Raw genomic sequence first — 24,374 nt, 5'->3', positions numbered from 1 at the left:
GATTCTTACTCTCGAATTTCTGCATGTCAACCAGATCAGCTTGCCACTGTTGATCGATGTACGATACCATTGTCTTCCTGAAGGTGAATTTCTTAATGGCCGGTTTGTGTAGTTGGTGAGTTGGTAGTGTTTCTAGAAATTCTTTCACTTCTTTTTGTTTAATAAGTTTTCCTGAGCTCTGCTCTCGTGACGAAGTCATATCTTCCTTGACCTGTTTCCAGATTTTACTCAAAGAACTGTAAGCCACGGGACTCTCGGGATTGTAGTACAAATTCCTTAGATACTGCTGTTTGTCATCCTTTACATTCATTTAAATGAGTGAAGTATTTATTTACTAGCCACACAATATGTTAATTTCTGGTGTTACCAATTGTGGTAAGACATATTTTGCCCTTGACCTCTTAGAAAAGGAGTATCGGCACAAGTTCCAGAACATAGTCATTTTCTGTCCAACATATTTCAACAATAAGACATATGAAAGGAAATGGATTTACCAAGACAAGAACGTCTACATAGTTAATCCCGAAGCTGTGGCCAGTAATTTGGACCTTGTGCTTCAGTTTGCTACTCTGACCTTTGCTGGTTCTAACACATTATTCCTCATTGATGACTGTGCTAATTTGAGAGACACAAAAAAGAAGGTGTCCGAGTTATGTAATCTTGTCTTTTCCGGCAGGCACTACAATCTCACTGTTTGGTTACTAGTTCAGAAGTACAATTCAGTTGTTAAGGACTACAGAGAGAACATAAGAATTTTAGTCCTGTTCTTTAATAAGGATGAATCAGCCATGAAAGATGCCTTAGAAGAAAACGGTGTTATTCCTAAGGAGAAAAGACAGTACTACATAGAAGAACTTAAGATGAAAAAAGGATCAAAACTGATCATTAGACTACAACATCCATTTGGATTTACTCTTTCACATCAAAAATCTTAGTCCCGCTTCTGATCATCAGGACTGTGTCCGATCATCAGGACTGTGTCCGATCATCAGGACTGTGTCCGATCAGTGGTCTTAGTCTTTCTAACCCTAGTAAAATAATAAATTATTAACCCTAAACCACTAAGTCCTAGGATAATCCATAGGTACTCGTATTTCTTCATTTCATCACTAGGTTGGTAGTAATCACTTAATTGTGGTCGCTGAGGTAGTACAATAGTTCTTTCTGGATGTAAATGATTGTAAACAGTAAGTGCTGAATCAGTATTGTTAAAATCAATAGAAGCGTCTCTTTCTCTCTTTAATTCAAGATTAACAAAGTCAATAGTACTCTTTCTATGCTCCTCCCATTCGGTTGAAGCTTTTTGTAATTGCTCCTGAGCCAAATCATGTCTTTTCACTTCATCTTCATAACCGTTTTCGTCTAGTGACTTGAAAAGGTAACCGGATCCAGTGAATGCTAATCCATTGATTATTGCAGATCCAAATAACATACCAATGCCAGCCATTTAATTCCAGTGAAAATGTTAATTCCAGTGAATTTAATGATGTGTCCCTGAGAGCATAGCTCGAGTTAATACCAATTGGTACTGTACATTATGACCATTAAGATCGATGATGTCACCTTTTTCATCAGTTAAGCGAATATTCAGCTTATTGAATCTTGGTTTACAGGGAATTGCTATTGGTTTCTCAAATGTGTATGCTATTAAATCTCCAAAATTAGCTTCCTTTATTGGTCTTGTGGTTAGCACATCAGATGCTTCACCATTACTTAATACACTATTAGATTCGATTATGTCACAGTGAAAAACAAAATGGTTAATTGGTCTAAAATTGATGGGTTTCTCGCTTACAACATCATCCTTACTTTTATTGTCTAAAGGGTAAGGCCATTCTGATTTCATGCCAAATAATTCATTACTTTTACCAAGAAAATAGATCTGATAATGCGCCTCATTTTTTCTCTTTAGGAAGTGTAAGATGGACTTACCTGTTGGTTCTTCAAGGTCAAATCTGACAGCACCTCTACTCATACTATTTTCTTTCAACTTATCCGCAAATACTTTTGAAAAGCTCTGTAGGTCATAGAGACCATCTGGTAGCGTAATCTCTGCCACATCAAACCCCTTAACTTTGATTCGGTTATTCTCCCTGACTGCACTTATGTTGTAGAATGTACAAGGTATTACTGCAAAAGTTAAAGTGATGCTACATGCATCTTGAATTTCAGTCTTGAGATTGACTGTTAAATCACTTGAACTCTGATCTGGATAGTCACTTGAATCTATGTTCATTACAGTAACCATTTAGTTAAGTAAATTTTCGTTTTCAAATTTACCTTTTATCAAATAAGTAAATTATTCTTACTTCATAATATTTCTGGGTAGGATTCCTTGATCGTAAAGGTACTCTAATGTTCCATTGCCAATAGCTACAGTTCCGCCCAGTTTAAGAATTTCCTCTAGGTTGGCCTGACTTGGGGGACCAATATTGATTCTCAAGAACCTTTTCAGTATCATAGAGTAACCAATTGTTGTTGATGCCAACAGTAAACTTTGATACAGTGTATTTATGATATCTTTCTTTCCTGGTGTATCCATTTAATTACTTAGAAAATCACTAGTAAAACTCATTTATCTAGTATTCAGTGTTGGAGCGAACCTTGTTCTTGCAGCACCTCAGTGCTGGAGCGAACTTTGTTCTTGCAACACCTTAGTGTTGGAGTGAAGCAATCTGAGAATTCTGAATGTTAACCTGGGCGTCAGAAACCACGAATATGTGCATTTTGTATGGTCCCTTTCCAGATTTCTTTGTAATAGATAATTGAATACCATCTTTTGTGTTCTGGAGCTTCTATCCTGATCCGTGTAGACGATTATCTTCAGAAGTTCTCAGGTCCAACCATAAACCATAGTGATTAGAATCACCATAGTATTTCTCCATGGTCATGTTACAGTCATGAGTTTTCTTCAAATCTTCAGACATAAAATGTTTCTTGATCTCCTCCCATTGATCCATCATTCTCATTCCTTCTGGGAACACCTGATTGGCAACACCCTCTATTGTGATCTGCACTTTACTTATGTTAGGGTTTTCAAACTTCTCTGAATCTCTAGCTCCATCTACATAGTCAGTCACAAATAGTAATAATAATCCTTTAATAGACATTCTTGGAAAGTTGATGTTCTCATTAATTAGTGTTTCATTAGCAGTAACATTGACTGTCTTAAAATGGTCTACCCAATCATAAAATATTGAGAATCCAGAATTGTACTTGTTACTCAATTGACTAGCAATCATTTTGTTGGTTACGGTATCATATTCAAAACAAATATTCTCTAGTTTGTAGCCCATACTTGCTGTGGTTGCGGTAACTATGATCTCTTCCTTTGGTGCTAATGTGATTTCAATGATAACATCTTCTTGAATTGGAAACTTGTAAAATGGAGCATGATGATGGAATAATTCAAAATCTAATGGTATTTTGTACTTCTTGTCAAACACTTTCTTTAAAGTCTTTTCATTAGCTGTTTCTCCAGTGACATCAGCTTCAGCGACTCCTGATCTTAATTCTCTAAGATTTTTTGACTGAATACCCTGAAAAACTCTATCATTTCTTTCTTCTTCTGTAAACCACAGATCTTTAAATGTAGAATAATGACTGTATTCGTCAAGGTCAAATATCTGCTCTGTTCCCCACTTAACCACCATCTTTGAAATCAGGTTTCTACCAAGATTATTTACAACACTATTTTTAGAATCACCAGAAATGGTTACATCAGCAGACAGATAAAGAGATTTAGGTACAAAGAATGTATTCTCTCGCAATGCCGGTATTCTAACATACAGTGTTTCTTTGGGATTTGCAGATGAGGGGTTATGAGTAATGATATGATGCTGCCTCTCAGCTTTCAAACCAAGTGGAATCTTATGTGCCCTTTCGGTATTTAATAAATATCCTGTTGCCATTTTCTATTTATTTACTAGTAAAATTATGTGGACTTTGAAGATCACTCATTTCGCAATTCTCTTCTAAGAGAATATCTAGGTCAGATTGATTGGATTCTCTTCTAAGAGAATATCTAGGTCAGATTGATTGGATTCTCTTCTAAGAGAGTCACAACAGCGATGATGCCATTTCGCAGTGAGTCACTTACTGCGTAATGACTTAATTGGATTTTTCCTCGTATTGGCTGGTTTACGAGGTAGTGTTTTCCCCGTAATACGATCGATATTTTGTTAAAGCTGACATGATGATTTCTACAGTAATCTCATGAATGATAGAAAGTGTATATTGCGGTGGATGGTTCTTTGGGGGTTGTAGGCTTATTTGGGGCAAAAGACCTGTAAGGTCTTTGGTCAAAAGGGCCTAAAACATAACCTAGTTCCTAGCACCGCAATATACACTTTCTAATGTAGACCTACAAACCTGTACAATCAACGTGAGCATTATTTTCAATTTCACCAACGTCTTCATCATCCAAATTCTCAGCTATATTCATAAGATATTGAAGTACGTTACCATATCTCTCAATGCCATGGGATTCTGAAGGGGCCAAAAGTGTATGTACAGGAAAGGCTTCATGAAGGCTATGCCATACATCATCACGTAAGGGAATGTTCACAGGGATACTGACAATGTTCTCTGGATCAGAAAGATCCCAATCAACACCATGACTTTGAAACCAATCGCTCAAATCACGTTCATCATCCGTACCGGTAGCTACATGTCCATGCAAATTTGGTTCCAATATGTTTCTAATTGCTGTAGACTGGCTTTCAATATTTTGAATGACACCAGAATACCAAAGCAGCTGTGGGGTCATATTGTGTTCCGTCCTCACTGGGTGGTTGTTGTGTTCCGTCCTCACTGGGTGGTTGTTGTGTTCCGTCCTCACTGGGTGGTTGTTGTGGAGTCATATTGTGTTCCGTCCTCACTGGGTGGTTGTTGTGGAGTCATATTGTGTTCCGTCCTCACTGGGTGGTTGTTGTGTTCCGTCCTCATTGGGTGCTTGTTGTGTTCCGTCCTCACTGGGTGGTTGTCGTGAGCATTCACCAAATTTTGCAATGCCGCATCAATACGGGGAAGAAATACATAATGGAGACAAAACATGTGAAGTTTCTTGCTTACATCCAGAATGCGATGGTCCTCCATATATATGGTGGAAAAGTTTGTAGAATATGTCGATTACCTTTGTAAATACATCTCTCCAAAGTCTCTCGACACGTTGGCTGTCGACAGAAGGACCACTAAGAACACTACCACGATTTTCACCCAACCTACGTTACATGTATGTAGTATTAACATGTACATATTCTCCACCACCGTCTATTCTTATCTGACTTGGTAGCCCATAACGCTGAGCAGCATTTATGAACAGACGAAGACATGTTCTGGCTGAGTTTTCGGATGAAACACGCATCATGGTAATAAGTCTTGAAAAGCCATCAATTCCTCCATTCACTATCATTTTGTACCTGAAAAAAAAAATTAAAGTTAAGCTAAAGGTCCTCTAGGGGAAAAAAAGACACTACTTAGTCATTTTCCAACCAGAACTTGCATGAAAAACAGATTTTTCGGGGGAGGGCAGTGTTTCCCCCAGGAATTATTTCAAGGGGGGTACCAATCGCAATTTGGGTGATAAGTGGTGTCAAAACGACAGATTTTGGCACTTTATGGTCAATAAAGGGGGGCTAAATGCAGCCCTCTTGTGCCAACAGGGAGCCTACCACAAAACTTCATCAACTGATTTTGGCCACACCAGGTCAGGCTTAGGGAAGTGAACACCTCAACAAAAGTAAGTTCCCCCTAAGGCAACTGTCACATAGAAATGAACGATTCATTTTTCACGCCTCACGCGTGAGGCCATACGTGTCACACATGAGGCCTCACGCGTCACGATTCATCCGTCATTTTTTAGGGGATGTCACATATGGTTCACTTTGAACTCGTTCATTTGTCACTTGGCGTTTCCCGCGGACGGAAATGGACTCCTCCGAGGACGAAATGTTGGCCATGATGCTGTTAATGCAGAACGGCCGCAAAAGAAAGCGAAGGCAACATCGTACAGTATGGTGTAGGGAACATTTCCTGGTCCGAAACACCAGGGGGAGTTCCACAGAACCTAAAAACATCTCGTCAACCATCCGGATGAGGAACTCTTCTTTAATTACATGCGAATGTCTTATCAAACCTTCGATGAGACTCGTGCTGCCGCATCTCGAACCTATCGGTTGTAACTGGAGAACTCCAATTACGGTAAAAAAAGGTCTGAAACCATCGGATACTCATATTCAAGTGATTTTGACAGCAGGCACCTCCTCTCTGCACCTAGTTCACGTCACAAAGAATTGGCCGTCCAATTCTTTGAGTCATTTATGACATTCATGAGTTCACGCACGAAATGACATGAATCGGCCAAAAATAAAAATGACTACAAAATTAGGCCCTATGTGACATGGTATATTGAAAATACCTGGGGAATTCTTCAGGTCATGAATGACCCGTGAAGCGTCACGCATGAGGCGTGAAAACGTGAGGTCTATGTGACAGTTGCCTTAGAGAATGGTTAATAACTATAAAACAATGGGCCGTGTAGGCATGAAAATTTGCATATAACTACTGTATGAACTTTGGAACAAACAGTGAAAGGTGCAACCCAAATGGTAAAGTTTTAAATGAATGAGAACAATTTGAAGGCAACGTGTCTGATTTCAAAAATCACAATGTAAATGTAGGCACATCAGTAAGCTTGTCATTGTGACGAGTCATTCAGATCAGGTGAAATGGAGTAATTTTGCAACTTTTGAAATTGAACACTTTTTGTTAAAATTGTTCTAACTAAATGATAACAGGACCAATAGGGTTGTAACTTTCAGGGATTGTTGATTAGACTGATTGGTACCTTTGTAGAAATTTGCATCCTTATATTATAAGAAGTTAATGATTTATTCGTGATTGTTTAGGGGAACTTACTTTTGTTGAGGTGTTTACAGTGCTGGCTTTTAGAGTACTGTTTTTTTTTTGGTGACCTTGCCTGGATAGACTACAGTTAGGCATATGTGTAGTAATTACACGTAGAAGTGGCCTACCAAAAACTTGTTTTTCTTTCAATTCTTTAAATCAACAAACGGAATGAGGGGAACCAAATAGAAATACACATCGTGACAGAAATTACCTGCGGAGAGGATGATGTCTATCCAGATGCCACAATGAATTTGGAGATGGAACTTGATACTGTCTCCTGCGGATAATTTGCCCCCATCGTGATGCTGTTCCTACTGGATCAACACTTCTAAGTGTGGCACGCACTCTGTCCCTGGGAACTCTGACAGGCTGGTTCTGAACAGACAGCAAGGCTCGAACCTGCAAAGACAAAATTGTTCATTCTCAGTTAATTATTGGTAACAACAACAGGGCAACGGAGATAATCATAGTAGTCGACAGTCCTGCAGTGTAGGTCTATTGGGCTCACTACATCAAGAGTGAGCCAAAAACCACAAATCATGAGACCTGTCACATGGGCCTGTGGTAAAGAGGCTCTAAATCTATAATTTGAAGTTTTGAATGAAAAACAAGGCCTGAATTACCTCCGCATATCCTGAGTTGGGGTTGTCATGGTTGATGGCGCGAACTCTTTCTTCCAGGTCTTCTTGTGTAATGCTGTGAAACGCTGGCATCTGGATGCACCCTTCTGTTCTTTCAAATGACGATACACAGTTGAACGACTGGACATACCCAAGAGTCTTTTCTTGGCAATAGAGGACACCGACAACCCAATGCTCATGTTCCAACTGGTCTCTTGAATATTCTGGATGGCCCCTCCTACCATTGCTTGTCAATGGACATACACTGTATCGACATGATTGGTTTCCTACAGCACTAACGAGCTCATTACGGGACTGGGGTGCACTTGTAAGGCTACGATCAACCGGAACAGGCATAGGCCTAGGGCAGGCGCAGAAGACCTGTCATCATGAGTAATTGCACTGTCACCTGAAGCAGCATGAAGTAAAGGAGGCCTAATACTACTCTCTTGATCCCGATCCTGTTCGTGATTGTTCAGATACCGCTGCAGTCGTCGTAGAAGTCTTGCCAAGTTTCCCTGAAGCTCGCTAAGTTGCTGCCGGAACTGGTCATTTTCAATTTCATCTGTACGGAGAAGGGCAGCTACATGACGCTGTGCGACATTCAACTGCAGGTGAAACCTTCTGATATTGATATCGATACGACGAATATCACTATCACTATCAGCTGTTGGCGTACTAGAACCAGGCGTAGGCCAACGACGATTCTGACTGTAGGCTACTGGTCAATGTCTAAACCATTTCTCTCTAAGAAGAGCGATAGCTGACGCAAGATGTTCTGCACTTTTATTGCGAATAAACTTAGTTTATTGAATAACTGGACATTCCGCCTGCCATATGCCATCAGATGTAATTTTATTTACTGATTATTCACTATTAATCATATTATCCAGAAGTATTAAGGTAGCGGGAAGGGGTGGGCGTTTGTGGCTTCTGAGTGTGAGGGGGTATGGCGTGGTGTCTGTTGACTGTGCTAATGCCAGTCTCTCTTAAAGCACAGTCAACAGATATGTGGTTTCAGTATGAGGTCTTTCATTGTAGCAATGCGAAAATGTCAGCAATTCTGGTTAGGTCCGTCATTTGGTATGACCAAGCAGCTTCTAGACTGATTCAACCACTCACGATCTTGATTGCAGCGGCCGCTTCAGTGCCACCACGCGGGGCCTAATGGTATTATGCTTAGTAGCTTCGCGCGATATGCACCATTCTGGGAAAACTCAGTGAGGAAGTATGCTCATTAGCATAATCTATTCTTAGCACCAGCTCGAGGTAATCTTGCGCAGTGTTTCTTCGGGCCAGATACATTGTGGTGGAAAACGTCTAGTGCAAAGAACGCCTGGCTTGCGCCAGACTAATAAGTGTAGAAGGTCTGGCTTCGCGAGACCACTATGCTAAAAATGACCATTGCAAAGACTCTGTGACGTAGGCAAATCATTTTTGCAATTAAAAATGCTCTCAAAAGACGATATGACATGATTATTTATTAACATTTCCTGAACTATATACCTTCTAATTATCACTTTACATAAATAGGTTGGCGTTAGGTCGCGTGCTTTTCTTTCCTCGTGACAATATACCGCAAATTAGTTACAACCCCACAATTGCGCTATAAGTCCATAATGAGATCACAGTGACCCGTTATAAATGTTTCGCAAGTTCCGTAATTTTGCCGCTACGCGGCGCGTTGGGTCATTGCGTCAAGGGTGTCGATTAAGTTTGGCCACAAATTTCAATATTGTCTTCATTCAGAACATATGTTATTTCAACAAAACTTTTAGGATTAACGAATGCTTTGTCTTTTCCTATGAAATAATTTATTTGAACTCTTGAATGAGTAAAAAAGGGCCAAGTATATCAAAAGGGAAAAAGAGGTTTTGGTATTATAGTAATAATATTTATTAACCCCCTAAAAGGAGAACGTCGAAATGAAATAAAATACTATACTATGATGGGTTACAAAATTTACAGACGGTAAAATTATGACAGATTTAATAGCCCGAATCAAGAGCATAACCAACCGGCGCTCTTCAGAATTCGCAATGTTGTACCTGTCGTTGAAAATAAGGGACTTTAGTGAGTCAGCAACCCCATCCTCTGCGACAGACACACACCACCGACATGACATAATGAGCGGGGTTTGCTAGAAAAAGCTACAACAGTAGGAGCTAGTCGCTTGTTCACAATGGTATTTATTAAAAGCGTACCTTTAATACATCCAAATCCTGCTAAAAACCTCGCTAAAAGAAATGCATTTAAAATACAAGCCTGAGACTGTTGTTTAAAAATAGAAAAAAACGACAAATGTTCCATTTATAACTACAGCCGGTACCGGTTTGATATCGAGGGCCGCCAACAGCTTACAATGGTGGCTCCTCTTTGGCAGACCTAAAATACGCTTAAAATGATTACTTTGAAATATATCTAAAAGTTCAAAATCGTTTCGATCCATCGGCTCTTCTGATTTGGTGTCATATTCTAAGTATAATATCATACCAGTAGATTAAGGGCCTCACTGCCTACACCGGCACACCGACCCATACACTCTTCTGATTTGGTGTCATGTTCTAAGTACATGTATAATATCATACCAGTAGATAAAGGGCCTCACTGCCTACACCGGCACACCGACCCATCGGCTCTTCTGATTTGGTGTCTTGTTCTAAGTATAATATCATACCAGTAGATTAAGGGCCTCACTGTCTACGCCGGCACACCGACCCATCGGCTCTTCTGATTTGGTGTCATGTTCTAAGTATAATATCATACCAGTAGCTTAAGGGCCTCACTGTCTACGCCGGCACACCGATCCATCCGCTCTTCTGATTTGGTGTCATGTTCTAAGTATAATATCATACCAGTAGATTAAGGGCCTCACTGTCTACGCCGGCACACCGACCCATCCACTCTTCTGATTTGGTGTCATATTCTAAGTATAATATCATACCAGTAGATTAAGGGCCTCACTGTCTACGCCGGCACACCGACCCTTCCGCTCTTCTGATTTGGTGTTATATTCTAAGTATAATATCATACCAGTAGATTAAGGGCCTCACTGTCTACGCCGGCACACCGACCCATCCGCTCTTCTGATTTGGTGTTATATTCTAAGTATAATATCATACCAGTAGATTAAGGGCCTCACTGTCTACGCTGGCACACCGACCCATCCGCTCTTCTGATTTGGTGTTATATTCTAAGTATAATATCATACCAGTAGATTAAGGGTCTCACTACCTACGCCGGCACACCGACCCATCCGCTCTTCTGATTTGGTGTTATATTCTAAGTATAATATCATACCAGTAGATTAAGGGTCTCACTGTCTACGCCGGCACACCGACCCATCCGCTCTTCTGATTTGGTGTTATATTCTAAGTATAATATCATACCAGTAGATTAAGGGTCTCACTGTCTACGCCGGCACAACGACCCATCGGCTCTTCTGATTTGGTGTCATATTCTAATTATAATATCATACCAGTAGATTAAGGGCCTCACTGCCTACACCGGCACACCGACCCATCGGCTCTTCTGATTTGGTGTTATATTCTAAGTATAATATCATACCAGTAGATTAAGGGCCTCACTGCCAACACCGGCACATCGACCCATCCACTCTTCTGATTTGGTGTCTTGTTCTATCATACCAGTAGATTAAGGGCCTCACTGCCTACACCGGCACACCGACCCATCGGCTCTTCTGATTTGATGTCGTGTTCTAAGTATAATATCATACCAGTAGATTAAGGGTCTCACTACCTACACCGGCACACCGACCCATCGGCTCTTCTGATTTGGTGTTATATTCTAAGTATAATATCATACCAGTAGATTAAGGGCCTCACTGCCTACACCGGCACACCGACCCATCCGCGCTTCTGATTTGATGTCGTGTTCTAAGTATAATATCATACCTGTAGATTAAGGGTCTCACTACCTATACCGGCACATCGACCCATCCACTCTTCTGATTTGGTGTCATATTCTAAGTATAATATCATACCAGTAGATTAAGGGTCTCACTGTCTACGCCGGCACACCGACCCATCCACTCTTCTGATTTGGTGTCATATTCTAAGTATAATATCATACCAGTAGATTAAGGGCCTCACTGTCTACGCCGGCACACCGACCCATCGGCTCTTCTGATTTGATGTCGTGTTCTAAGTATAATATTATACCAGTAGATTAACACTTAAATCGCCGAATTTCTCAGGATTTCTTCTCATGTCTTCATCCCCAGACGAACTGTTTCCACGTGGGCCACCATCAAAAGCCCCCATCACTATCACTAGCGTCAAGCTATACAGCAGGTACATAGTCATCATCTGAAACAAAATCAGACTCTAACTCGCCCTAATTCTACCGGTAACACTAGGGTCATCACTCACATTACTATCGTCAGTAACGTTCATAAAAATCCTGGCAACTTTGTCTGTCGTTTTCTAAGATTTGATAGATACAATTTTTCTGTTATGATATCGTTATTTTCGTTTGTATCTCTGTGATTTGCAGATCTAGCATAGTTTACATTGCTGTTTTACTTAATTGTGTTTTGAAAACAAGAAAATCGTATTTAATTTTATCATGCTTAGGCCTCTGAAGTAGAAACAGTTTTTCGATTGCATTTAAAACAATTCATTGAATGACTGAATTCAAATTCAATTTGGTCAGAACATGTGAGTATTGTAGATAGTGGACACTATTTTTTTGTTTATTCTGAGCATGCATTTGACTAAATTAGTCATCTTCACACCTTGCTTTAACTGCCTGAATTAGGTCAGATTATAAAAGGATGTTTTGAAATTAGAAAAAAATTGACAATTCGAATTGATGACACTTCAGACAACGACTGAATTTAGTCAGAATTTCTAAATTCTTGAAGACAGTGCTCTTGTTATTTTGCATTTGACTAAATGCAGTTGGGCACTTCAGATACTTGTGACAAATGGATGATTTAACTAGATACATGGATACCATTACTGATCATACTTGTTGAATAAATCTATGTTAACAATGAATAAAAATCTCAGTTTCTTCTTTTATTCCTTTGTTTTTTTTGTTTAAAGACTGAGAGTCGGGGTTACTCAGCAAAATGGTAATTTTAGCTGAGTAAAAGGGAGTGTATTATTTTTCGTTGTTTAATTTGAGATTTTTTTAGAGTAGAAATTGATACCTCACTGTCGGTATTGGTTGTCTCACTAAAACCGCTCGGCTGGATCTGAAATGTTTGCCGAAACCTCGACTCCAGCTGCCTCGTTTTTGGTCTACATTTTAGGTCCACCCTCGCGGTTTTGGTGAGACAAGCAATAATAATATAATAATAACATTATTAACCTCCTAAAAGGAGAACATTAAAATGAAAATACAATGGTTGCAAAATGTACAGACGGTAAAACGACAGAGATTAAAAAGCCCGAACCAAGAGCTTAACCAACCGGCGCTCTTCAGAATTCGCAATGTTGTACCTGTCGGTGAAAATGAGGGACTTTAATGAGTCAGTAACTCCGTCCCCTGCGACAGACACACCACCGACGTGACATAATGAGCGGGGTTTGCTAGAAAAAGCTACAACACTTGTTTACAATGGTACTTTTAAGTACCATTGTTTGGATCCAAATCCGGCCAAAAACCTCACTAAAAGAAATGCAATACCTTCAGTATCATCTCCTTAATCACATTTCGCCATCTATATGCAAGTAAGGTACCAATTTACTGCTGGTCTGGAATGACAAAGACGAAACAAATGATGATCTTTCAGTGATTCGGACCCAAGACATCCCGATTATGAGCCCTGTGATCTTATCACTATGCAACTGCTCTCCTTACTGACCACATTACATACTAAATAAACGATTCCTGCCAAAAAATCCCAGACGTCTGGTTTTCTGACTACTTTTGCGGGCGAGGACTAGCCAGTCTTCATCAGATGCTCACCTTTGATAGGTCTGTTCATCATAGGCTTGTCGTGAACATGAAGGTAATAACTAAGACCTTGCCGGACGTCTCTGATATACACCCGTGTCTTACCCTCTGTAAATGGAAGTTTATCAGCCACGGACCCTATGTACAAAAATAGTGATCTACAGTACCAAGACAAATATAATAATGTCAATCACAGGAGACGATTTCGGCCCGGAATCCCGCCCATTAGTACAAGAATAACCCAGATCGAGGCATGTGAAGTCGTTTATCAAGTCCTCGACCACCCGTTTTGGCCAGAACCCAAATATAGATTTGATAAGAACTTCTACTAGCTACTGGTTAGATAGACTAGCACTTGGTTCTTATTTTGAATATAGGGGACTTTTTGTAATTTAGTTTGCTCTTATACATTAACCGTTGAACTTATTAAATTACTTCTACCTGAATTGTTTTATTACAACCCCATGCTAAAAATTCCCCGCAAACAAACTGTGTTAATCGGGCTAATTTGATAAAATTAAAGGCGACTGACTGCCCATCTACGTGATCAATTAACATTAGAAAATAGAGAATATATATATTTGCATACGTTTGCCCTTTCACAAAAATTAAGTAGATCCCTAACTATAGCACAGTCTTTCAAAAGCATCTAAAACCAGTACATTACAGCTCGTTGTTTAAGAATATAAATTGCTATCTCACTGTCGGCATTAATGCATAATCGGTATAATCAATATTGATTGTCTCACAAAAGCGTTCCGGTGAAGCTTAAAGGCCATATATCAAGGTTTGAAAACATGCTTGATACTCATGAAATATGTTGAGGGTTAAAAAAACAAGATCCCAGACATTAAAAAAATTATAATGATAAAGTCATTATTTAGTTATTTCAATTTTCAATTTTAAACTATTTGAATTTCCCACCACACACAACTTTAGATTAGTCCCACATGTGGCCGCTAGGGATTTTTTGATGACGTAGATCAGGTCAGTCAGAACAAAGCAAGATGGCTTCCGCATACAGTTCAGAGAGTGAGAGCAGTGAATTTGAGGATGTTTTGGTCGATACAGAAGGATATTTAAACGTTGAGCCGTACATGTTCGAGCCATTAATATCACTAGATCATAATGAGAGTGATCATTCGGACCAAAGTGATTAGAATTTGTGGTTAATCAATTTGCATGGCAGACCTGCCGATATAGCAAGATGCATAACATGTATGATTTATGAACAGACTAATGTTGCACAATATTGTTTCGCCTCGTCTGTGTTGTATCGCCAGTTATGTCATGACGCTGAACTACTATTGAAAAGTGACGGTATTATGCACAATCATCTTGACGTGACGATATAATGCCGTGCAACGTTAGATAGGCCTAGATGTCAGATGACAATAATCTGTCATTGACAGTGGCTGTCACTGACACTGACCTGTGTCGCTGTCACCTTGCTATGGCTGGAACACAAGAAGACACTATGCGGTATCACAGGCCCCAATAGGGCCTACACATTATGTATAACAACCGACCTCAGCAGCCTCGGGCATTAAATGCAATTGACATGGTTGGAACAGCTGTTTTTAACAAGTGGCATTTGATATTCAGTTGGATGCAGTTATCCGGCTTTATGTGATAATCCGTATCGATAAAGTGATCACTGCAAAGTTCATGAAGTTTGGCCGAAGGCCCAGGCTTCCAACACTCCAAACGTTTGCACTTCCGAATCCACAGCTTCCTCCTCTCTCGTTCAACTGGCTTTGGAAATTCATGAAAATGGGTCCCATCCGTCATTCGATTGTTCTTTGTGCTATCCTTGACACAATTCGGAGCCACACAATACACCATAGTGAATGAAACACATTACTTCCAGGTGTGCATAATTAATTAAGGCCCTCCTGCTTTTATGATTGCATGACATGTACAGATAACCTGATCTACATCACAACTTTTGCTGAACCCGCCGCCTGGCTCTAACAAGCCAGTTGCTAGCCTGATTAGGTTATCAAGTTGTCAAACACATAATTGGCTATATCTTCAAAATGGATGGAGCTAATTGCATTTGGTTTTCTGTATTGTATAAAGTGTTAGGTACACTTTTGAAATCGTCTTACAGCAGAAAATGGCAAAAAACCTTGATATATGGCCTTTAATTGTTGACCAAAACCACGGCAACCTCGGTCTATTTAAAAGACTCTGGGTAAGGCAACCGACGCTTGGGTTGCTGCAAAATATGATAGCAGCCAAAAAGCATTTAAAATCACACTATTCGTTATTTGATTTGAGAGGTTTTATAGAGCAGAAATTGATACCTTACCAACGGTATAGGTATCAATTTCTGTCTCGCCAAAACCACTCGATCGAGTGGAGGTATGTTGGTCTACTTTTCTTGGTCGACCCTCGCGGTTTTGGTGAGACAACCAATACCGCCAGTTCGGTATCAATTCCTTATACCTAGGCAGCTGCGATAATGCTAATTGCAACCTGACTTGATCTAGTATACCATGTTAGGTGTCCTGTTTGCGCATGACCGAAACTCTCTATCATATCTGAGTTCGTTCCGTCCCAGGCCTGCTGTATTGGCCGCGATGGTCTAGTTTTAACACAAAATTCTTGCCCTGGTCATCTTGATCGACATTTAGAATGTGCTTAAATCATTCTATATGTAATTCGTTTAGAGTATTGCAATGCTGATGATTTAATATCCAATGTGTCCTTAATAGAGAGATTGTCCTTAATAAAGAGGTGTCCGCTATGGGAGGTTTCACTGATTTGTCTAACTTGTCAATACGTAATCACTTTGAAACTATATAAGCCCCTGATCATGAAAGTCGTTTCACAAGCAACATAGATACTCTTGCGTTTATCAATAACTTGCATGGCCAGAGGTGGTGCTGAACTGTGTGCTTTTGGCTGGACTAGAAATCATGGCTTTTTCCAGATCACTTTCCTCGGTCGGAGAGTTATGGGATGTTATGTTAAAATTTTCACCCTCACCCCCCCCCCTCATTGAGAAAAGATAAGATTTCTTTGGTTGGAGGATCCAGACCTTTCAATTAGACTCGAGTTTTTAAGGTCAATTTTTGGAGAGATGTTCAAAATATATTGGCTACAGATATAAAGAAATCATTTTATAAAAAACGATTTTTATATTTGCCAATTGGTCTTGGCGCGGGGGGGGGGGGGGGCTGAAACGTGACAAAAAAATCAAACTTGTATGATTTTCTAAAAATATCTGTGAACAACAACCAGTTTAGATTTTAAATGTCATCACTTACTCGCCCGACTGTTGGGATATCATACGAGTCTGATAGGCCTCCCATTGATGGTTATGCCAGAGGCAGACTACAGTGAAATAAACGACTAGTCCGTCTCATCCTGCCAAGCTTCGAGAGACCTGTGCCTGATTTTGCTGTGACGGGTAACAATAATATGGTCAGAAATAAAAGTGCTACACAGTCTGCGAATTCTAACGATGTCTACAAGGTTTTAATGTGAAGAGATTCTTTCAGAAGATGTAATATGTTTTACACATTAGACAAACGTAGATGGGCATCCTAGGTACAATCACAGCAGGCTGAGAATTCCGAAGTTGGACTTTCCTTCAGCCTATCCTCTCTATGTCATGGAGTATAGTCAGAAACGAAAGTGCTGGCCATGAATACCACGATATCTGCTTGGTTTTATGAACAGAACAGACACTTTCAGAATATGTAATATGCTTTACAAGTTTGATAAAAGTAGATGTGAGTCTTGAGCACAAACACAGAAGGCTAAATTGCATTAGTTTTTCAGTTGATCACGCAGAAGCGAACACTTCCATGTCAATTTTCTCTCTGGTCAGAAACGAAAGGGCTGGATTCTGCCAATTATGATCATCATGAGAGGTAATGGTGAGGTTCGATCGATACCACTTTTATTCTCAGGTTTTATCGACAGCAGTGTGTTATCACTGTCGCCCGATGTTTACGTACGCATACCTCTCATGACAAGGTCACCCAATTAATAGCTTATTATCAAGCGGCCATCCCTAAACGAGCGTCTCAAGAGCACCTAACCAAACAAAAGACTCCAAGCAATCAACGTAGATCAAATGTAGTGGTTATCTCGTGAGATAAAGAAAAGTAATTTAGAAAACCATTGTCAATAATGTCAATACGTTTAAAAAACATGTAAAGGCGCGGGTTAAAACAGTCTCTAGAGTAGCCTACTATACCTAGAGAAATCGCCCTCACACCCTCACAGTTCAAATCCACTGGCAATTTGGAGGAAACAAGTGGTTGAGAAAGCGTCAGTGTGCACCTGTTTAAAAACATATATAAGCGTAAGTTAAAGTACATAGTTCTCTTTCTCAATGGTTTTTGAGACGGAGGCGTATTGATATTATTCTTTCTACATCCCTGGGCTGGTTGTTTAACACATGTTGGCCACTTGCGTGGCATTGCTCTGCATCAAGTTTACCGCGCTAACTGAAGGAGATAAAGCTGAGTGAAAGTTAACACTGGGTTAAGCCCGTAGCACACTAGCCGCCAATTTCGGCGTTCACAGGCGTTTTTTGCCGCAAGAGTCCTGAACGCCTGAAAAATCCCTAGTCTGCTACGAACGGCGTCGGCGAACGCGACTTGCCGCCACTTGCCGCAACTAAACGCCAAATATCTAACATGTTTGATTTTTGACGCGTGTCGCCGCGTTTGAACGCAAGAAGAAGCCAGGTGTGCTACGGATTGCCGCCTGAATTGGCGTCGGTGGCGAGGCTATGGCCAATCAGTATGCGTCTTGATATCACATGATTTCAAAATGGCAGCCTAGTGGCGGAAAAGACGCTACTGGACGCCGATTCTGGGCAGGTGTGCTCTGACCGGGATCCACTGGCCGCCAACTTCGGCGTCGAGAAGCGTCAGCTGAACGCTTCTTGTCGCCAAAGTTGGCGGCTAGTGTGCTGCGAGCTTTAGTGACTTAATTTGCCCTGAACCACCAGGCCTTGGTTTTGATGACGTCTCCACTTATATAAATGTATCTTTAAAATACGCCCTCTCCCGACGCACACCAAGAAAGAAAAGACGACCTCACGTTTTCAGTGATTTTTAATCTGGCCTGTACATGTATTTGACATTCGATTTTTCTATAGGTTATCGGTTTCTATGGTGATATTTGATCCCTTGTGTTCAATAACTTGGTATGATTTATTTGGCTACTGATAACATAGTCAAACTTATAAAAGTCAAGTGCTCCTTGGTGTGTTATCTCCCATCCCGAATGAAGTCCATGTCCCGACAGGTGAACAAAAATAAAACTCATAAAGAAGGTCAATTGCTTTCGTGTGATTCTCCTATTAAGTATTATGCGTACTGTATAGTGATTCTATCCTCGTGAGTCACCTATTATAAATATTAAGGCCATTGTCCAGTGAAAAGTGAAATGGCACTCTCACTCTGCACGCTTATAATTTTTTAAGGTGTCCCCTGGGAGGAACACGGCTACGGCAAAATATAAGTAGATTTATAATCCTAGTCGGTCAAATCACGAATTTTCGATAACTTCAAGGTTTTGGGGCCCGAAATAATATAACTACCGTTTTTTTAATACCTTTCTCCACTTCACAACATTTTGGGACATATGGTTCAAATCAATTTAAAGCGAATTTCGCACCAGCAACACAATACCCTTCCCGCACCTAAATCATTATCAAAGTAATTGACGCATCATCAAGTCATAGACGAGTTTCTGAATGGAACCCTTATCAACATATTCATCAGACTTAGCAAACTGATCTGCGCCGGACTTTTAAACAGGAAAGGCCGGAAAAGTTACATTTTTACCGCCCGAGAAAATGTAAAAATAGTTGAGCTTAATCGCCTTTAGAAGACTTGAAACTATGTCCAGAGCATAAAAAGGGAATTCATTTTTAAGAGGCTATGCATATCATCATGAATTCACAAAGACTTGCAAGAATCATCCCAGGATTAACAAAATCACGTTACCGCATTTTTCCTTCATTGTTTGGTCCGCACACAAATCCTTGCAGGTCATCCAAAAAAATAAACAAATGAGGTTGGTTCTGCATTCAATTGCATCTTGATGCTGCCTCAAAATATTCTGATGTAAATTCAAGTTTCACATGATATTTTACCGCCGGATAATTAACATATTTTTGGCTTTTGGCAAGTGCCTTAGTCCTCCCCTCTAGCATCTCAAGGGATTTATTGCTGACAGTGTGCTTTGCGTGACGATCAGTGGTCAGGCGTCTGCGTGCGTGGGCTGGGATGGACATCGGGATGGGTTGTTAAGGAAAAGGGCATCGGTCTGTGCTTAATAACAAAGTCAATGTCAATCCTCAGGCCACTCCGCTCTTTTCTCCCGGGGAATCGTGTTTGCGTTTTGTGGTTATCTTGGGTGATGCGCTCCATCCCCAATACTACAGTACAGTGAGACCACACACAAGGCAGGTGACACTGTGGACATCATCAGTAAATATTTGGTTACTGATTTTTACCAGCTTGAGCTGACTATATTTATACCACTTTGTCCACACAGGTCATCTTACATCACAGGGTGTAACCTCAAATACAATGAACCATCATAAACTCCTGACCAATAGTCGATGCAGGTTCACTTACAGTCATAGCAGACGACAATTCATTCATACAATTAGAGTCACTCAAGTCAATTTATTCAGTGCGTTACTTTAGAACTTATTATTGCCACAATTGTTAGAAGACATATCCTTCCCCTTTCCTAATGCAGTCAGTTGGCCGCGCCCCCGTTCGCAGCGCTCAAAAAGCGTTTCTCTCTGCGTTGCGCTGCTACTGTCACCTATCGGTAAAAATTTGGTACTAACTCGCGCCATATTTGTGGCAGAGACTAAAACCTCTGTAGCATGCACGACTGTTCGGGGAGAGCGATTGATCAAAGATGGCGAAATTGTTAGTTATTGAAAGAAAAAATTGGTGTTTATTTCATCAAATTCCAAGCAAAATCAACCGAATTTGATCAATTTTTCGAAAGATGATATTTTCGCAATCTTCGCTGAACATACCTCTCTCAAAGATATTTTCCCACTTTGCGACGATATTTGGTAAATTGATTTTTTGGTGGTTGACCAATCCTAAATGAATTCATATCTTTTAAAACATTTGAGCACCCGGTTTCCTAAATATTTCTTTTTTGGCACTTAATTTGGTGATTTATCGAAGAAATCTCATTAATATTTGGAAATCCATGTAGAAATTAGGTGATCGAGTATTTTGCACGGTAGTAGATAAAGTATGGAATTAGTGAAACCTTGGAAACACTGATAAACCTTGTAATATTCAATGTAAACCATGGAATCACTGTGCAAATAGCGCGGGAAATCGGGTGCGTTCCTTCCACGATTTATACCCTCCCAACTGACAGTCTCGTCCCAGCTGACTTTATTGATAGCAATTTGCCAGTTAGTTCAGAAGCCAACATTTTTAATGTGGAGGATGACGTCATCAATTGGCAATGCGCTGTGGTCGTTAAAATATTTTATTTCTCTTCAATGGAAGCAAAAATTAGTTTTTATGATTGTTTTGTATTTCATAGACGATAAAGTATTATGCTCGGTACTAGATGCACGAGATCATAGGACAAACACACACGTGAATAAAAAAAAACGCTTAGAACTGGTGACGTCACAAAGATCTCTGCATCCCTCGATGCGTACTGAAAGATGTAAGAAATCGCTCACGGCGAAGGAAATTTTCATCCGCAAACTTCGGTGATAAACATACATGACTAGGCTTCTTTTATTCATCGTTTGTTATAAAATATCAGTCAATCATAGACAATTAGGCCTAGACATAGTCGTCAACCTTATCCATGCATAATGCATGACAGGCCCCCAGTTTCCCAAGCAACTCGTCTGATCGAAAAGGCCCCGCGTGGTGGTGGCGTATTTATAAGCGGAGCGCTATTGGTCCATATTATGGGTGTGTGGTGGGCGTGTCTTCCCATATTTGGGAGATCAGTACTGTACACTGGAGGCGAGGTACAACTGGGTTGTTTTAAAATATAGACTATTGAATCGGATATGCGACAGATTTCTAAATTACCATAAAATTCCGATCTGATCATGTAAGAATAAGCTCCAAATGTTGATTCGTAACCACGTTAGGTTCGAATGGCATTATTTCATGTTTTTATGCATTTTAAGGAGTGTTTCCAAGGTTTATCAGTGTTTCCAAGGTTTCACTAATTCCATACTTTATCACCTACCATTTTGCACTGACAATGACATCACCCATTAGGTTGAGGGGTTTCCATTCTCAAAGTAACTCTTGGCGTGGGGGCTTTCCGTCTAAAAATAACATGGCGCTGCAGAGGGCTCAGTGGGTGGCCTAACAATATATAGCGGCCAGTACAAATGCTATCCGGTTAGCGGTGGCGTTGGTAACCAATTTGGAAAGAAACGCCGCAGCAGACGAATGTGGCTAGTAACCTCTAGTGAAATGTTGGAAACCCAATGCATAAGCGGCATGGGCACTTTTGCGCTTCTTGACCCCAGCCTGCCATTGCACCAGGCCTTTCGGCATGTTCATCTGTTGCAGTCTTGCTTGTTGGCTTGCTCAACGTCACACGCCAACAGACAGTGTGACTGATGAGCTGTAGATAAAACAAAATTTTATACAAGACATTTTTTGAAGATTAAACAAAATGTCCGTGCTTAGTCAGATCTAGTTCTAACCTGTTTTGCTATTATCAGTGATAGCCTGCATGGTAAGGAGGAAATCATCAGCTGACCACTTGAACCAATTCAAGTTTCACATGTATAAGATTATTTATCCATTTAGTTCATGAGTAAGAAAGGAGTACATTGTATATTCTTTTTGGAATATTTAAAAGAGAGTTATACCTCACAGGAAATCGGTGAGTTTGGCTCCAATTTGTTGTTTATTCATAACCAATATGTTCAATTCATACTTAATATACATCTTTGAAATTGTGGGGCGAAAGTGGTGCATCTATTTCGGTTGAGCAAAGATTCTATTGAACCTGCATATTCAATCAATTTGGTAGTACATGTATGTACTGGGGATAGCTAGGTTGAAACCTGTCTCTGAACAGGGTCAATAATGGTACTTAGTTTACCCCCAGAAGAAATGACTGAACATGTCATCAGATCATCACGCTCTAAAAGGTCGGTGTGACCAGAGTCTTTCAAAATAAAGAGTCAGGCAACACGGGAACGTATGACTTCAACATCAAAGCCACCACCCATTTCGGAAGACGCGCGTAGGGACGGGGTTCTCTCGGGTCATGTGGTACACCCAAGCCAATTCCGCACGACAGGAATTTGAACAATTCTTCGATCAGCTGAACATGGCCGTTACAAACACCCCGTTTAAAAGCAAACGCCAGCTTCAAAGTCACTGATCTCTATAAAACTATTCAGATAACAGTTTTATGAAAAGCGATAAGTTTCGCATGTTGCTTTTCGACAGTTTTGAGGAGAAGTGATGGCACTGATTTAAAAATAATTTACGAAAAGCGTTTCTATTCCACAGCATCACATATATATTTTTGTGGTTAGCAGTTTAGTACATGTATGTCGTCGGTGTTTAATGGACAATCGAAGGGTACCACATAGTTCCGGTTGTTGTCATCTAATGGGATATTCATATCCTATTAATTTTGTCCGACTACAACGAGTTTTATAGCTGGTTTAATTTCGCGTTCACGGTAAAAAAACCAGAACACAAACATTTATGATGTTTACATCAATTTTTGAGTCACCTCATAAGAAACAATTTACATTACATGTGCCAAGTTTGCTATTGATTACAACCTAATTATGGATTTTTTATAACAAATTGTAAAGCGATCAGTGATCAGCTTAACTGCGATTTGATTATTGTTATGTTTGGCAATTAGCAGCTACTCAACACACATGCCTGAATTCTAAGATCGTTCACATCGATATAATTTGTATTCTATGTATTTGTAACGCGATAAATCATTGTGTACCTCATGTGCCGAGTAATTTTTTTTCGTTGAACTTTGGTGTCATTCGATCATTGTTTTGCACCTCAGCTCAGTTTGTAGCTGAATTAAAAGGGCTTCATCATGGCTTCCAGTTAATTGCCCGAGAGAGCTGTGGGATCAAAAGAAACTTGCCGTGACCTGACTCTTTATTTGAAAGACCCTGGTGTGGCTTCGTGTTTTTTTTTAAAAACAAATAGATCGACTGATAAGTACACTGAAGATAGTGAAAAAAACGACATCTATTTCAATGTTGAGCCCCTCCCCCTCCCCCGCAAAAAAAGACAAATAATTGAAAGTTACAATTTAAACAAAAGACCGGTGTTCTATTAAGCGGATGCATGCGCATGATAAAAACCAGAAAAAAAAAATTCATTCCAGATTCACCAATATGAGATCATTTCTTGAATATCGTTCCTGAATAATCAACAAAGGTAAAATACGATATTATTGCCGCCTGATGCGATTCCTCATGTTTTACATTGACATCGCGTTAGCAAAACCATATTGTCCGGTTTTACTCGACGTCATGTCTCGGATTGGTCTGTTTTCGATTTCATGAAAAATATAATCCAGCGGACTTAGACCGGTGAAACTTTAGCATGTAAATAGTAAAGCAAGTGTCTTTCAACATGTTTAATGAATTCACCTGTATCAGTTTCTTGCATCTACTCGTTATTGACACCTTTAATAGTTGACTCTTTTGTAGTGATATTTATCTAGTTCTCCTGTAGTGTATTTTATATATAATTCATAAAGACATCCATGGCTAATTCTACTAATTTTCATGTTTAAAAATATGCAATATCACAGTTCACGAAATCACTATCTAATTTCTCTATCGTCAATTTCGAAATCCTTATCCAAATTTCTTAATTAAAATTTTTATTTCACGAATATTTCAAAATTTATTATAAGGAA

This window comes from Lineus longissimus, chromosome 14, assembly GCF_910592395.1.
Source record: "Lineus longissimus chromosome 14, tnLinLong1.2, whole genome shotgun sequence".
In the NCBI taxonomy this organism is placed as follows: Eukaryota; Metazoa; Nemertea; class Pilidiophora; order Heteronemertea; family Lineidae; genus Lineus; species Lineus longissimus.
Note: the sequence above shows the minus strand (reverse complement) of the source record.